A 16,243-nucleotide genomic window follows, 5' to 3' on the forward strand; every position below is an offset into this window, starting at 1 on the left:
AAATCGTTATATTTAATTTTAATTACTATACACTGCTCGCCATTAAAAATGCAACACCAAGAAGGGGATATCGTAGGATGTCCAAATTTGAAAAAAAAATGTAGAGCATAGAATAAAGAATTGATTAACCTGACAGTACGGTGTATGCCATCTAGTAATAACAAGTGGAGGCCGGCCAGGGAGCCACAGATGAGAGATAGACGAAGATTTGTGACTACAAATCATAGTATTGGAGACTACAGTGGTATCGCAACCATCGAGTATGGAGAGTGGAATAGGAGTGTATCCTCTTGTGACGAATCCTGCTTCTGTCTGCAGCATCATGATAATTGCCCCCGTATCTGGAGCTATCGTGGCACTAGTCTGGGCGACGTCTGTATTTTGCATCGTCATGTCAGTCCGGCATTAGGTGTTATGATGTGGGGTACCAAAGATTAAGTGTTCCTGCCTTCTATACATTGACGAATATTTCCAACCAACCAACAGTACATTGACGAGGTGATGGAGTCGATAGAGGTCCCTTTAATGTAGGTTCTTGCGGGAAACTACATTCAAGCAGGATAACGCATGCCCTCATGTTGTACGTACTGATCTGCACTTTCTAGGTGGACACAATTCTCCTGTGCTTCCTTGGCCGCCGAGTTTCCCAGATCTATAGCCGATTAAACTTGTCTGGTCGATAGTTTCACAATAATTCTCACACTTGGGAACTTCATCAGCTTGGGGCATCATGTCGAAGACACATGGATTGACTTACCAAGGTGTCATCCTCTCGATACCTCGCTGTGTTGCAGTCATTCTCACCGCCCATGATGAGTTCACAGGCTACAGAATGTCGCCAGTTCTGCTTCACTGCGCCGCGTTGTCAAACATTGCATAGAGTGACTTGTGTTATCACGTCTCTGTCTGCTAACTTTGGCACTGCTATCTTATCTCCTTCTCGGTGTTGCATTTTTAATGGCCAACAGTATAGATTAATTTGGATTTAATTTTAATTTTAACATATATTTTTTCTCACATTAATTTTTATTTAATCTTTGTTTTAATTTACTAATTCTCACTATCCAAGCCCAAGGAATTTCTTTAAACATTCAATGTTTATAGAATTAAGCAAATAAATCGAATAATTTAAACGAGTAATATATCCATTTCTTTATTTTATTTGTTGTTTTCAAGTTATAAATACATATAATATACAATTGAAGCTCGTGTTTTTCTTCTTAACCTTGGTTAGATTTAAGATTAATAAGTCCACAGGCTGCAACGTTTCCAGCTGCATCGGTTATCACGATACTTCCTCCTACAACAGATGAAGAACTAGCTGGATCCAAAGAAATAGCTGCGGTGTTCAAAGAAACAGTTGTTCCTCTGTCAACAGTAGAAGACAAGCTTCCAAGTTCAATCTGTAAATGTCAAATTAAAAGGAAACAATGATTTAATCACTCATATAGAAAGTTAGAACTAATGTGGATTGGTAATCTGTGATATGATGGATATTTTCCATTCACTGGTTATAATATAGTTATATGTAGAAAATCTAAATGTTGATAATTTGAATGCCGTTCATTCTAGCTTTGAATCTGCGTTGCCTAGATCTGACCAAATCAAAACACTTTTAATAAATAATAATGTTACAATTTCGACAAGGTATCATTGCCTTCATCAGACAATTAATTATGAATGAAATTTTAGTCATGTTAAACTTATGATAAAAGTTCTTTCAGTTAACTGAATGATATACAGCAGCGTTTCCCAACCGGTGTGCAGCGGCACATTGGTATGCCGCGAGGAAATGAGAACAAAATTATGAATTATATAGCAACCAAATTACAAGACAGGAAAAATGTGTATTTTTTTATTTCACATTACTATGAACCTCTACAATGGAAAAAATACTGTAATTATAATATATTATTGTATATACATACATTACTACTACACAGTATTTCGAAAACAGAATTTTATTAATATTTAAAAATTATGACGTATATTAACCATGTTAATAAATTATAAGTTTCACACCGTATTACTTATCTTTACATTTTTTATTTTCAAAAAGTATTTATTATCATTGTTATAACCATTATTGCTTCTTTATTGTTACAGGTTATTCCGTAATTTGAAATTTTAAAATCCCATTCTACCCTTTTGATAAAGCACTCATACAAATTACCTCCATCTGTTTTAAAAGTACAAGATATTTGTTTGTTCGTTTGTTATTTAATGATCTTCCTTAGTGAAAGGTTGGATACAGTCTTCAAAAAGAAAGTGTATTTTTAAAAGCCTGAGTCCTATATTTCATTGGAATTGTTTTCTATTTTTTGAATTAGAATGAAAAAAAGGTATAATGATTTACGATGAGGGAAAACCAGTGATCGAGCTTTTTTCTTTGTGAGAAGGAGGTCAGTAATCACAGAAAAAAAAAATACGACGGTATTTTCTATTTACTACTACTACTAATAATAATATCTATGAGTGTGCCGCGAAAATTCAATTTACACCCGTAGTGTGCCGCAAGTTGAAAAGGGTTGGGAAACGCTGATATACAGGGTAATATTGGTAATGGTACATACAGTGAATCCAGCGTATAGGGTAATATGGGTATATACAGTGAATCTAACGAGTCCGGAACTCCTCTCCCAAAACTTCCTAATCCAACATACATTTGTATACTTTCTCAATAAAACTATAATTGTTTAATAGACAAATGATTGATGTAGCATGAAAATTTGATCTTCATATCATTTGTATTATTTCTCTTACAAAAACATTCTAGTTCTATCATTTTTCCCCTGAAAATATAGGTGGAAGTATTTTACAATTACTTATTGTCTTTTCGGGTGCAGAATAATACCTGTTCAATAGTACATAGATGTAGTGGCTTGTAGTATTGCCCCTCCCCCCAACCAAATACCTTTTGGTGCTCGCCTGTATGCGTATAATATGCCTTCCCACACATAAACGTAGGGTTCTAGTTTATCTCATACACAATGCAATGTACAGGTACGTCCAAAATGAGTGTCGCATATCTATTACTGTCTTGTGGGAAATGTTGCTAAATGGAGGAGAAAGTTTTTTCTCGTTATATTGACCTTATTTACTGTGCTTTTGACATGAAATTTACCACATACGTCTTTGCCAATTATACACATACTAACATTATAAAAATACCGGGCGAAATCGTTATCAAATTATATTCCTACAACAACATATTTATAGATATGCGACAATCATTTTGGACATGAGCGTACAGTTAATCAAGAGCTGAATAGAAATATTTTTACTTAACTTTCTACGTACGAATTCCTAAACAGAATTGAATTATTTTTGCTTGTCTTATTTCTAATGTATTCACTACGAAAAATATTAAAGTGAGTAATGACTGCCAATTCCAAATGTATTCAGACAATACAAAGCTCCATTGAAAAATATACTTCTAGAGCAAATAACTTTTACTGACAAGTACAACAAAATACCTAATTTCATTTATGTAATACCACCAGTATAATATATTTTTAATGCTAGTTATCTTGATTGCTGTTAATAAGTAGTTTTTAAAACCCTATACTTTTGATGTATTAAAACTTTATATAAATGAATAAAGATGAATTCAAGTGGATTATTTGACTATGTATTTACCTACTTAAACGACGTAACTTTATACTGATTACTTCATATTAATACTAATGGACAAGAATGAATCAGAAAATTCAAAACGATTATTTCTCTTCAGAAATATGTTTTAAATTAATTAGCTAATAAGCTTTACAATAGCATATGTATACCTAATAACAAAGCAATATTGGTTTCATTCGCCCATATATTCATCGCTAAGAAGCTACAGAGTATTGTTTTTAGAGTATTCCAGTCTTAAACGATTTCTGGAAAATATTCTGATGACTAAAGAAAGCAAGAAACATCCTTTCGGACATACTACAACAGGGGCGGATCCAGGGGGGGGCGATCGGGGCAATCGCCCCCCCCCCAGAAGAGGAAACATTTTTATTTTTTATATATAAATTAAATCCATCCCAGAGTTTGGAGCCCTTAAAAGTAGCATTATGACAACCCACCGCCCCCCCAGAAGTCGGTCCTGGATCCGCCCCTGTACTACAATATATTGATAACTCAACAGTAATCAATAATGTGTTTAGGTTATTTAATAATTGGATATTGTACTTAATTGAAGAGTTAAGAACTAGAATCAGGAATATCAGTCCATGACTGAAATCAAGATAATATTGACTCATCCCCAAAATTCTAAATATATCTGACGAAAACTCCGGTAAATATGTACAGTAGAGTAGAAAGTTCCATACCCACTAGTTGTATTAGATATAAATGCTTACTCTGTACGCGTTTCATTCGACATAATGATATAAATGTCACACGTTTCATTACAAGTACCCCATACCATTGTGTTGTTTGTATTTACTATATTTTTGTAGTGTATTAAGTGATGACGACAGGATGAAGTGATACGCCACACGCGAGCGATTGATCAACGGTTTCCAGATCCAGACAATTCCGTTGCGTGGAATAGTAATTCTTTCCGGATGTATGTGTGACCATCGCTGGCAACAGTTGGATCTACCGCAGTGCTAAAGCGTGAAACGTTTACCTGTGAAATAAAGAAAATTCCAACTTCTTTGAAGAGTTGAACAGACCCCTCCCCATGTGATGATTCAAGTTGGAATATCTGCAATATCCCTGTTCGGCTCATATTTCATTGACGGTGCTGTTAGCAATGTAACCTATCTTAGCATGTTATACGAGATTGGTTGATTAGTCCCCGCCGCTGAAATTGGAACACTGACACCGTTTTTCTTTTTTCTTTTTTCTTTCTTTTTTTTACTCGGACTAAAATAATATCTACATGAAGTGTTTCCCAACAGATGGATTCATCGGGATTCACTACAGTTACCAACATCTCTGGGCTGTCTCACAGAAATCCCAATCTGCCATTGTATGAGAATACTTTGTGGGCTTATATCAAACAGAAAGTTTTAAACAATAGTAATCAAACAACTGACAGACTTAAAAAAGCCGTTCGAAATTTGCTACGATCGCTCCAGTAATGCTGTTGAGAATTTTACACCATATCTGCAGGCATTTAATTCTGTTGAAAATGATAGTGTACATACAGGCTGTCTAGAATAAGATATTATCTATACTCTATAACCTCTTCAGATAACATGCATCTTCTCTTGTTATATTCTATTTATTTCAGATCCATCAACGTCCATATTCGAAACCTATATAAGGGTAATGGGGCTTTCAGCTCCGTCTGTACATTAAAATATTAATACCCTGCTCCACAAAACTTAAGCAACTCGAAGGAAGTAACACAAAATAAAACGACAATATTACTGGACCAAGTATAATCAACATAAAGACGGTACAGATGAACAATGCAACACAAATGAAGAGCAAGAATACAGTTAGGATGTACAGTGTGGCCAGAAAGTTCAGAACCACAATATTTCTACATCTAATACTGGACTGTGCAAGGGCATAGGCAGTCCATATGGCGTGTAACCACCACGAACAGATACATAGGCACGACATCTGGCTTCCATGTTGCAAATCAGAGTGTTGAACAAGTCTTGAGGCAGATGACGCTACTCCTGGAGGAAAGCTGTTCGCATGTTCAGGAAGAATGGGTGGTGGTGGATTGCGCTGCGCTATTCACCGTCCAAAAAGCATATATGTATGTCTTTGCTCTGCAGATACTCGGGCACCAGATGCGCACGGTGTGGGCGGACATTGTCATCCATAAACAAGAAGTCCGGACCAAATGCTTCGCGGAAATTTCGCACATGTGTATGGAAAATTTCATTACGAAACCGTTGTGCCGTCAAAGTGCCATGTTCCACAATACGGAGATCCATTTTTCCACTCAGCATGATCCCATTCTATACCATAATGAAACCACCACCAAAGGACAGCCGTTCAGCAATGAAGTTTGGGTGATAGCGTATTCCTGGCTCTTTCCACATTAATGTCCGACCAGAATCAGACGAAAGAATGTATCGAGACTCATCAGAGAGCATAACGCTCGCCCACTGGTTTTCCTCCATGGAACAAGTTCCTGACACCATGTGTAACGTGCACGTTTCTGCTCCCGTTTCCATGGCACACACAGCACAGGCCTACTGGCATACAGTCCTGCTATATTGAGCCGCTGACGAACAGTTTCAAGACTGACACGTTATCCCGTCGCCTGAAACAAATCATTTTTCGGTTGAGAGCATGACGCTTGATGGTCACATCTGGCAGTAATAGTGAGAAACCAGTTATCAGCGGCCGACGTCTTCCTCGGACGACTTCCTCCATTACGTCTACTGACTGTAAGTCCATTTTGAATGCGATTCCACAGCCTTGATACAAAACTTATATTCACATTGAATTCCTGTGCCACATCCACTTGGGATCGGCCGAGTTCCAATCGCCCAATTATTCTCCCGCAATCAACGTCACTCAAGTGTAGTCTGCCAGCCATTGCAAGGTGTCTACATTTGTATCCCACCAACTCACTGTTTGCAGCCTCAGACACAAGTGGGCTGTCATGTACGCTTCGTGGCGAAATCTGTTCACTGCAGTTGCGACGGTGCTAAGCACGCACTATAGCGAGCTCTCGCCTTTCTTGTGTGTCTCTTTGTATATACATGCTTCCTACCAATGTTTAATGGGTCCCACAAGTAATTTATTCCATGTTCTCTCAGGTTGCTTAAGTTTTGTGGAGCAGTGTATTTCAAGTTCTATGTATTAATGCATGGAGGGTCTCAGGACTTTCCCTGTTCTCATAAGAGTAGAGGTTTCTCTCTCTTTCTCTAGTTATGAATATAATAATTGAATTAAAATTACTTTTGTAGTGATAAATGAGTGAATATATATATTGAGATTAGTTCCTTGTTGAAGAATCAAATAATTTATAATTTTGATTAGGATAGTACAATAGTGGTTTTTTTTTCGGCCTTTGTATATTTACAGTATTTTGTGAAAAAAAAATCTGTTCACACATCTCTCACTTTTGACTTCTGTACACCCTAGGTTTTAACCAACTTACCTAGATTAACTTTTGGGATCATTAAGCAATTAGATCATAAGTAAACTGACTCGCTCTTTTTGAGTTCAGTTGATTTTGAGTTTAACGTTCCTTTCGGAGACGGGACCTTCTAATTAACGTAGGATCCGAACCAGATGAGCTCCCGCCGGGAATCGAACCCGGGTCTCCTACTCCATGACCCTCTCTTTTTACTGTTGATCTCAAATGTGGTATGTAGTATAATGGAAATTAAAGAATTGCCATAGAAGATTGAGTAAGGCTTAGGTTTAGAGACAATGTATAAAGCAATTGAGTATTTATGGATTCATTCATTGTACATGCTAATTACGTACTATTTTTTCTCATTCATACTTCTTACAGAGACAAGAAGGAAGGTCCTGGATAGTGCTTAGTCTGTAATACAGTAACCTTACATTCGAAAACAAAAATTGTGCCGTATTATTATTATTATTATTATTATTATTATTATTATTATTATTATTATTATTATTATTATTATTATTATTATTATTATTATTTCTGTGGTACTTACCTCTCCTCTTTCGCATGATCCGCTGGGGTTTGCAGTGAGAACGTTGGTTCCTGCTGGTAGATTGGACACTTCGCCTTCAACTTTAACAGGGTCAATCTCTCTCACTTGCACCAAACTTACTCCACCGAGTACGACTTGACTAGTTGGAGCTCTCAGATTCGAATAAGCAGCACGGAATGTATATGCAGCTCGTTCCTACAACGAAGAATAACCATACTAACAGCTTTATCTAAAACTAATTTATATAGGGTAATCTTAAACAGTTTAAGTAAATTAGGTTCAATTTACGGAGGAAGAAATGTAAAAATAATTAACGTCAGATGATTCTGTTGTTTTGGACAGTAACCCGCTCTTCCCTGACTTAAAAAAAAAATCAATGCTTTTCTGACTCCTTGCATTGACCATGAATGTATGCTGTTAATAGCACTCCGACTAAATTGAACATTTTTAATGAAAACATAATAATTCTTGAAAATAAACAATCATTCTTAAACTTTCCTGCAATTTTCTTGCAATAAGTCTTGACTCGACCGCGGTAGGTTCCATAGTTTTGGAGTTATGAACCTTTAAAATTCATTTTTCATGTTTTCGGCAGCCTATAACTTCGAAATGAAGCATTTGAGCACCCATGTTGGTCTATACTTTTTGTCTTATCTTTTTGTCAGGAATCACCTTCCAAACGTTGTCGGTGTTGTTTCGAAACGCCTTGTACATACACACTGCATTGGAAGTGACAATAAAATTGTGGTGACACTCGTAATCTGCAAGCTAACTATCGGATTCCACACTCAGTGCTGTAGTTCTATGCAGGGGTACTCTCTGCTCATGGACCGAATATCTTTACAAATTATGACATAATAATGAGATTGATTCATGCTGAACTACTGTATGAAAGGAAATAAAATTGTATTTTATTTATTAGTTTAATGCCCCATGGTTATGTCCTTTAGGCTATATTCGTAGAAGACGGGTGATTAGTGAAAAGTGAACGATTGTGAAAAAAAAATTGTGCTCTCCTACCGGGAATCAAACTTGGGACCACCTGCATCAAAGGCATACGCGCTAGCCGCTAGACCAACAAAAGAGGTCTACTATATGAAAGAGAACATATGTAAAGTTTATAACAGTGCAAAGTACAGGGTACATTATTTAGCAAATATTGTATATTATAGCATTCAACATTTACGCATGGATGAGTAAGCAGAATGTGACGGCAGTAGAATATTTTCGAGCTCCTTTTCATTTCCCCTAATTTCCAATTTACCCTAATTTACTGCATTTTCTCTCTGATCTCTTGAAAAGTGTAAAGGGGGGGGGGGGCGAATACAATATAGTATTTTAATGTGTCGATATGAGCTTTACATGATTTTACAAATTCTCAGGTTTCTTAATTTAATGTCAACTTCCATTGCTTATTTTAGATAGGCTACTTGTTACATGTTTGTTTTACATTGTGTTTTGTTACATGATGTTTTGTTTTTATTTCATTTGAAACTATTCTGTTATATATATAAAGCTCTCTCATAAAAATTACAGTTACGGAAAATAATAATAGAAGAGTATGTAGTAGCGGTCTACTCACCAGGTTATTTTTCAGAACTCGTCCATCTACGAGCAAAACGCCCAGGCAAAAGGATAGGACGATGAAAGTTGTGAGTCTAAAAGAAAAATTAAGAAACTAAATGTAATGCACAAACATAATAAGTGATTTTGTATTTGAACTATATCAGAATTCTTGCTCTGTGTTGAAACATTCTGTTAGGACCTGCTGATTTTAATTTTTATATGCTTTATTTTAATTACCTCGTCCTTATGATTGTGTACTGCTACTTAAAATTTTAGGTTCCTCTGGTTAGAAATCACCATTGGCAGAACCCTTGACCCTGTGTGGTTTACTACAGAGACACATGTATCCATTCACTGTTTTAGTAAAGAAAACACACAAGAACATGTCTCAGTTATTATTATTATTTAAGAATTTGTAGGCTCTCCTCTAAAGTTCGAGTTTTCAACATCAAGAGTAATCATCGAGAACTGTTAAAATTATTACCTAACCGATAATTACCAGGAATTTTGCTAGAAGAAGTTTTCGGTTGAACGGAATTTATTTCTCCATCTATGAATGCGAAGTCGATCAGCTCTCTTTACAAAGTATGTTTAATAACAACTGACAAGCACAATTTGCAGTGGAATAATTTATTGTGCATAGTTCCGGGTTCAATTCTTCATGAATTGCAGTGTTTAATTATATTTAGGAATTTCTCATCGATTTCAAGTGTTCTTAAGTAGCACCTAGAATACATAAGTATTTGTAATGATTACATGAAGCAACATTAAAATTCCCAACTAGATCTTTAGTATTAAGGTTTCTTGGGTTGAATTCCTTTACAGCATATGTAAACCACAAGTTCTGTGAGAAAAATAAATTTTAAAAATATCTTATCCTTTTTGATTTAATTAGAACAGTACTATGAGATACCTTTGAAGAGTTCTTTTTCACTTTTTATTTTTTTAAAAAAATGTTACTAATAGTTTTCTTTGCGCCTGCACTAATAATGTTTTGTTTTGACATTACCAAAATTTTGAACAAGTTGTGCTCAGTAATTGATAATATTTTATTGACTCTTGGCATTTAAAAGCCAAAGAACTGTGTCAAATCTTTGCGACCGATTTCAGCCACTAATAGAGAGGCACTATATCGTACCTTCGTGGAACATTTAAGCTCACTTTTTCCTTTAAATTTTAATGAAGAACTTAAAGATAATGGAAAATATCAGAAGTGTAGAAAATGAGCAGATAGTATTTTCAAATTGCTACAAAATAAACTAACAATCGTTTCGCGGTCGCCCTCTCCGCCCTCCCCGTGTATTTGCCATAATGTTCTCTCCCTTCGCCAATCTGACAAGGAGTTTAAACTTCTTCAGGTGATGAGCTGTTAGTGTATGCAGATTGATATAGTCTAACTATTGTAGGTTCCTAATATAAGGTGTCCCACATGAAACCGGCACGCTGCACGTACCGGTTAATCATCTCTAGTTGAATTGCTTGTGGGGTGACAACACTGTCTCGAAAGTTGACTACACTTCATTTTATCGAAAAGTTGAGTGCAGCAGTGTGTTCGTGCGTCAGTTAAGCTCGTATTGTTGAGTTGTTGCAATGTGTTATGTGCTGAATCAGTGCTTGTAGTAACAAGGAACATTTGTGACAGAAATGGGGTAGTTTGCATTAGAACAGCAAATTGATATTTTTGGAATTTTACATAAAGACAAGCTCCATCAAGAAGGACAGGCTGACAATCTTCACATAATAGACGATCTTAAACGGAACATTACTAGAGAAATTAACATCACGCCTGCAGAATTACAGCGTGTTGCTGGTAACGTCATCAAACAAGATCAGTGATGCCTGGATGCCCATGGCCATCACTTCCAGCATCTCTTATAAATAGGTAACTGTTTAATGTTACTATTATGTATTCATTGTTGCTGTTAAAGTGTTACTTGAATCTCGTGCGTGAGGCGTATAGGTATTATGTGAGACACCCAGTACAAATTCAGCATGAAATAGTTTGTCAATTGAAGCTAAAAGGCAACTCTAAGAATATAATAATGAAAATAAAAAGCAGAGAAAACCTTACCTAAACATCCTGTTGTATGTATGTTCTCAGGAGAAAATCTAAAATATAGCAAGACACGCTTCTTAGTCTGTGGCAATGGGAAACTGAACTGAACGTCTCACAATTGCATTTCCCTTTTATAAGGAACTTTTTAACCCGCATTTTACGATTTATTTATTAAGCTGCCAATCTTATCGTACTGTTGTTTATTTTTGTACCAGTTAACACCAATTATCTAATAAGTATATAATATAAGGTTGATTGAAGGGCAATAAATTGTGATTCCAAATTTAGTATTACCTTAGATACTGTGTATGTTATGTACTATACTTGTACATTTTTTAAAAAAGTTTGACAAATAACTATTCCATAATCCAATAATGTAATAAACTATTCCATAATCCTTATTATTAAACTTCGGACTTTAAACATGAACTAAACATTAGAAGGAAAAGTTGGTTCAATGTTAGGACAGTCATTTCATTGAAAATTTAATTCTGTCGGAAATGGGATTTAGGATCATGCACAGCAGGCTAGATGCAGGCTTCATTTAGATACAAGTGAGCACAAAAACGCTCACCTCTGGGGTGCAGATTTACGAGTTTTACCCCAAGTCATGCTATGTGATTTCGTGTTATATCGTGTTATCATATGGAAATTCGTGCTATCATAATACCAGAATTTCTTGCAGGGCAAGTACATGCTTTTTCTGTGTATAGGCATATTTTCAATTCCTGTGAGCCTACAAAGACACGCACAAAATTCCGAGTAGATGTTCGGATCTTACCAATCAGTAAGTTCCGTCTCAAATAACCGTGGTAATACAAAAGCAACACTAATAACCAATCAATCATGATATCAGTAATTTAGTTCACATTCATTAACATTTTTATTTCCTAATGGAGGTGTGCGGCCGAATAAAGGACAAACGCCACTGAAAATTGTACAGGACAAATAATTTTAAAATCTGCAGCTCATGCTGCTCCCATCCAGGACTATGCACGTGTTCCGTTGTTCCACCCAGTTTTGCATCAACAGAAAGGTTCCAGAAGTTACTGAGACACGATCTGGGAAGTCTAAATCTTGATATTAAACTAAAAATCACAGCTTTCCTCAAATTTGCGCTTGTTCCATTGTTCGGAAGCAGGCCTCAATTATCTTGTAGATAATAACATGTGGTTAAACTAATCATTCGTTTGAAATATGATATTGCGTTTGTAAAAATTGTAAAAAGGAATGCATTCATACCAACAGGATTTCTACGGCAGCGTATGTGCAATAAACAATTACATTTCCAGGGAGACAGCGCACGGCTAGGAGCGATTTACGAGGCATGCTCAGAACAAGTGAACCGGAAACGTGTGAGCAAGCGTTTATTACGCAAAAAAGTCAAAAAGTAAAATATAGAAACAAGACTGAGTTCGAACAGGATGTATTCAGTCTTTGGAAAGACGGCCTTCTAGTAACACGAAATTAGAGCGCGTACAGCCGTGTGCCCACAACAATGACGGGTGTATACATGCAATGGACAGAACATAAATGTATTCAGTCAGTGAACCACTCAATCATGAAAAGCATCTTGTTCGCATGGCCATGGTCTATCGAGCAGCGTCTTCCACAGTATTAATTCGACGCTGAAGTACGGTAACGGGTGTGAACTTTTTGTGTATCGACTGTTTGATGACCCCTGTTGAATGTTGCACTGATAGCACGGATAACTTTGTGTTGGCTTCCATGGACTCGGAACCATAATCGCCTCAAGACAGAATGATTGTCTAAACACCGTCACTGACATGCTGTGAGATAGACAAATCCTGTTGTAATCTGTCCTACAATGTGGCTTCGTATACATTAGATGCTATTGTGACGAGCTCAATCTGCCAGCTTGAATTATCAAGCGTCATCATGGTCGAGCGTTATGTGTGTTGATGTGAAGCTCCATCAGTATATCACTATCTCTGCTGTCACGTATTGAGGAAAACTAGTAACCTCTATATCAGTGATTTTCTACGTGCTAAGGTCACACATTCCTTTCAGACAACTCCAGATACCATATTACTTCAGAACAATGCCTGGCCGCATGTATTCCTGAAGGTACGTGCCTTCTTTATAAAACAACGGGTACAGCTGCTTCTTTTATTTACTGCTGTTTTATTTGTTTTTAATGAAGAACTTTTGAATAAATGAACCTCATCATTAGCAGAATCATACAAAAGTAGTTATAATCTTTAAATTGTGGTGATTTATTATATAATTAATGATTGATCGAATGTGTGGATTCATATTCTGGAAATCCCGAATCTTTCGTTTATTTTCCCTGGACTTTTATGTCAAAATACATTCAAGAATATGGAATGGAGTGTTTGATCTATGTGAAAACTACTTGATATTTTCCTCTTCTTTTTTTTAAAGGAACTTCTTACATCTAAACACCATCCTACTATGAAGATCTTAGTTGAAAGTAGCTATGTTTGTTCCATAAATCGAGTTCTGGTAAAACAGTGGGTTCAACAAAAATGAATTACATACTTTCCTCATTTCATTTCATACACTTTGATACAATGCTTTGGTCTTTATTAGCTAAGTCATAACAAAAGGAATGATAGGAATTAAAACCCCTATGTCCTATGTTATAACAATAAATTTCCACATTGAAGCAAGTTGACAAATTGATTAACATTTCGAATAAATACTTTCACAATATTAGAAATTGCATTAAAAAGGAACAAATTTTCTCATCTTCCAAGAGCTCTTCACTATTACCTATTAATCCAATAATATACCTATCATAAGGTTTTAAAAACGTTCATATATGTTTTCTTTCAGCCTTTATTTGTCAAATGAAACATGAAAATATATACAGGTATACATATATACAGTATAATCCAAATTCTCTCGTTTCCGTAGGATGGTTTGCTCTTTAACCATATGTAGTTTTAGGATTAACTAATCCACATGCTTGAATATTTCCAGCTGCATCTGTTACAACAAGGCTCCCTCTAACAGCGTATGAAGAGCTCGCAGGATTCAAAGAAATAGCTGTGGAACTCACTGCGATATTGGCTTCTCCATTGGCATATGTGTACAAGTTTCCCAAAGTTACCTATAAGACAAACAAACAAACAAAAAAGTTTGTGTATAAATATTTTAATCAGTTCAGTGCAGTCACAAGTAACACAGAGTATGTTTCCGTTTTACCCATTCACGATCATAAGATCAGTAGCCTGAATTTCCAATCGTCATATGCTCTCAGAAGATCCATCAAGATTGTGATTATTCCTAGAGATAGTTTTTGAAATGTGTGAATATAATTTGACATATTTTATGAGAAATGCTGGTCTTATTCCGTAGAAAATCTATTATTATTGAAGAAATTAAAAGTCAAATCTATAAGAAAAACAGCTTAGCCTGTTTTGCTGAATTATTGCAAAACGTTGGTCTCTAAAAGAGAGAAGAGCACAGACTGGAAGTTTCCAGAAACAAAATTTGGAGAGAAATTTTGGTTCCAAAAGTAGACGAACAGATGAATTTGCGAAGTTCACACATCGAGGAAATCCGCTTACAGTGCGAATAGTTAGATTTAAAAAATGAACACGGGAAAGACAAGTTATTCTCATACAAAGTACTTATGTGGAGGTTACATGAATGTTTAATTGGAAAGGCTTTGCGAAAGAGGCCTTTGGGTAGACCAAGAACTTAGAAAAGGGTACATTATTATCAATTCTGATGGCGGGTATGATTCAATAAAGGGTTTTGTTTCTGCGTAAATAAATATTCAAATTTCTTAAACCAAAAATACTGATATTTTAACTTAAATTCCTCCGTGTTTGCGACAACTTAAAAAGCAAACGGAAGGGTCTGAGGGAACTGAAAGTCTAACATGAAGAATTTATTTTATATTTTTAGTGTTCTCCATCGTTAGAACGTCTAGTAAAGCCGCGTTTCTCTTGATAATAAGACACAATGAGATTGAAGTAAAGTCTTTTGTTTCCAGTATATTTCTATATACAGATCCATTGATGGAACCCATGCAATATTTGCTTAACAACAAAATATACAGCATGATTTAGTCAATAAAAATGTTTAATCATCTACTTAAAAAAGGGTGCTGGACACCATATGTTTTCATTCCTATTAATCATGCCATACTGTAGGGATATTGATGAAACTATTATTTCTAGAAATGGAACAAAATTCTCATAAAGAAATAGATTGTAGAAATTACGCTAATGAATTACATGAAAAATAGATTATACTATCTTAATATATAATTTTTTTATGAAATGAACAACGTCGTTGTACTCGTAGGTGTTCTTGAAAAACTTACCCCTATGGGCATTTTCAAGAAATTCGTCCAAACAAAACTCGCCCCTACCAATAATTTATCCTTCCAACATTTTGTGATAAAATGTATGTCATACTGTAGAATTAATGAATTATAGACGAAATAAGAACAAATCATGAAAATCCAAAAAATCGTCCGAACGAAATTTACTCCCATCTGTAAACTACACAAACCTATTGAAAATGAAATTAAACATTTGTAAGTGTTTAAAATGCATCAATTACATCAGTGAAGTAAAAATATATGTTCTTTGTGTGTAGGACTATAGCTGCTAATTTAAAACTTACCGTTCCTCTTTTACAAGATCCACTAGGATTCCACGTCAGAGCATGAGTCCCCAATGCCAGATTCGATACATGGCCTTTGATTATGACAGGTTCAATTTCTCTTCTTTGGATAAGAGTTGCACCGCCAATAATGAATCTGCTAACTGGGTTTTGTAGGTTGGAGTAGGCTGCTCGAAACCTTGATCCTGTCCAGTAACTTCTATTAACACCATCTGCTCGCTTAGATCGTCCCTAATCAAAAGAAAAAGATTGACTCAGTTAGTGTAATTGGAATAGTAACACTGTTACTATGTATAATAATTTAACCAACATTTTGTTCTAACCGTTTTGTGGAAAAATGTACAAGTAAGTTTTTACCACAATGCTGTAAGACTTTTGTAAGGAGATTCCTATT

At 35.6% G+C, this 16,243-nt stretch overlaps 1 protein-coding gene and 1 long non-coding RNA gene across 3 annotated transcripts in view; one reads left to right on the top strand and one right to left on the bottom strand.

Annotated features, from left to right (window-relative positions):
• galene (potassium two pore domain channel subfamily K member galene) overlaps window positions 1-16,243 on the top strand; it is a 222,863-nt gene that overhangs the window by 169,333 nt on the left and 37,287 nt on the right. The gene's annotated exons all lie outside the window — the stretch shown is intronic.
• Window positions 1,212-9,308, bottom strand: LOC145693131 (uncharacterized). The gene is made up of 3 exons (XR_014132712.1): window positions 9,184-9,308; window positions 7,602-7,796; window positions 1,212-1,403 (listed from the first exon to the last, which is right to left on the bottom strand). It is a non-coding gene; the product is annotated as an uncharacterized LOC145693131 (long non-coding RNA).

The sequence above is a fragment of the Thermobia domestica genome, chromosome 8, assembly GCF_964235325.1.
Source record: "Thermobia domestica chromosome 8, izTheDome1.hap1.1, whole genome shotgun sequence".
Taxonomy (NCBI): domain Eukaryota; kingdom Metazoa; phylum Arthropoda; class Insecta; order Zygentoma; family Lepismatidae; genus Thermobia; species Thermobia domestica.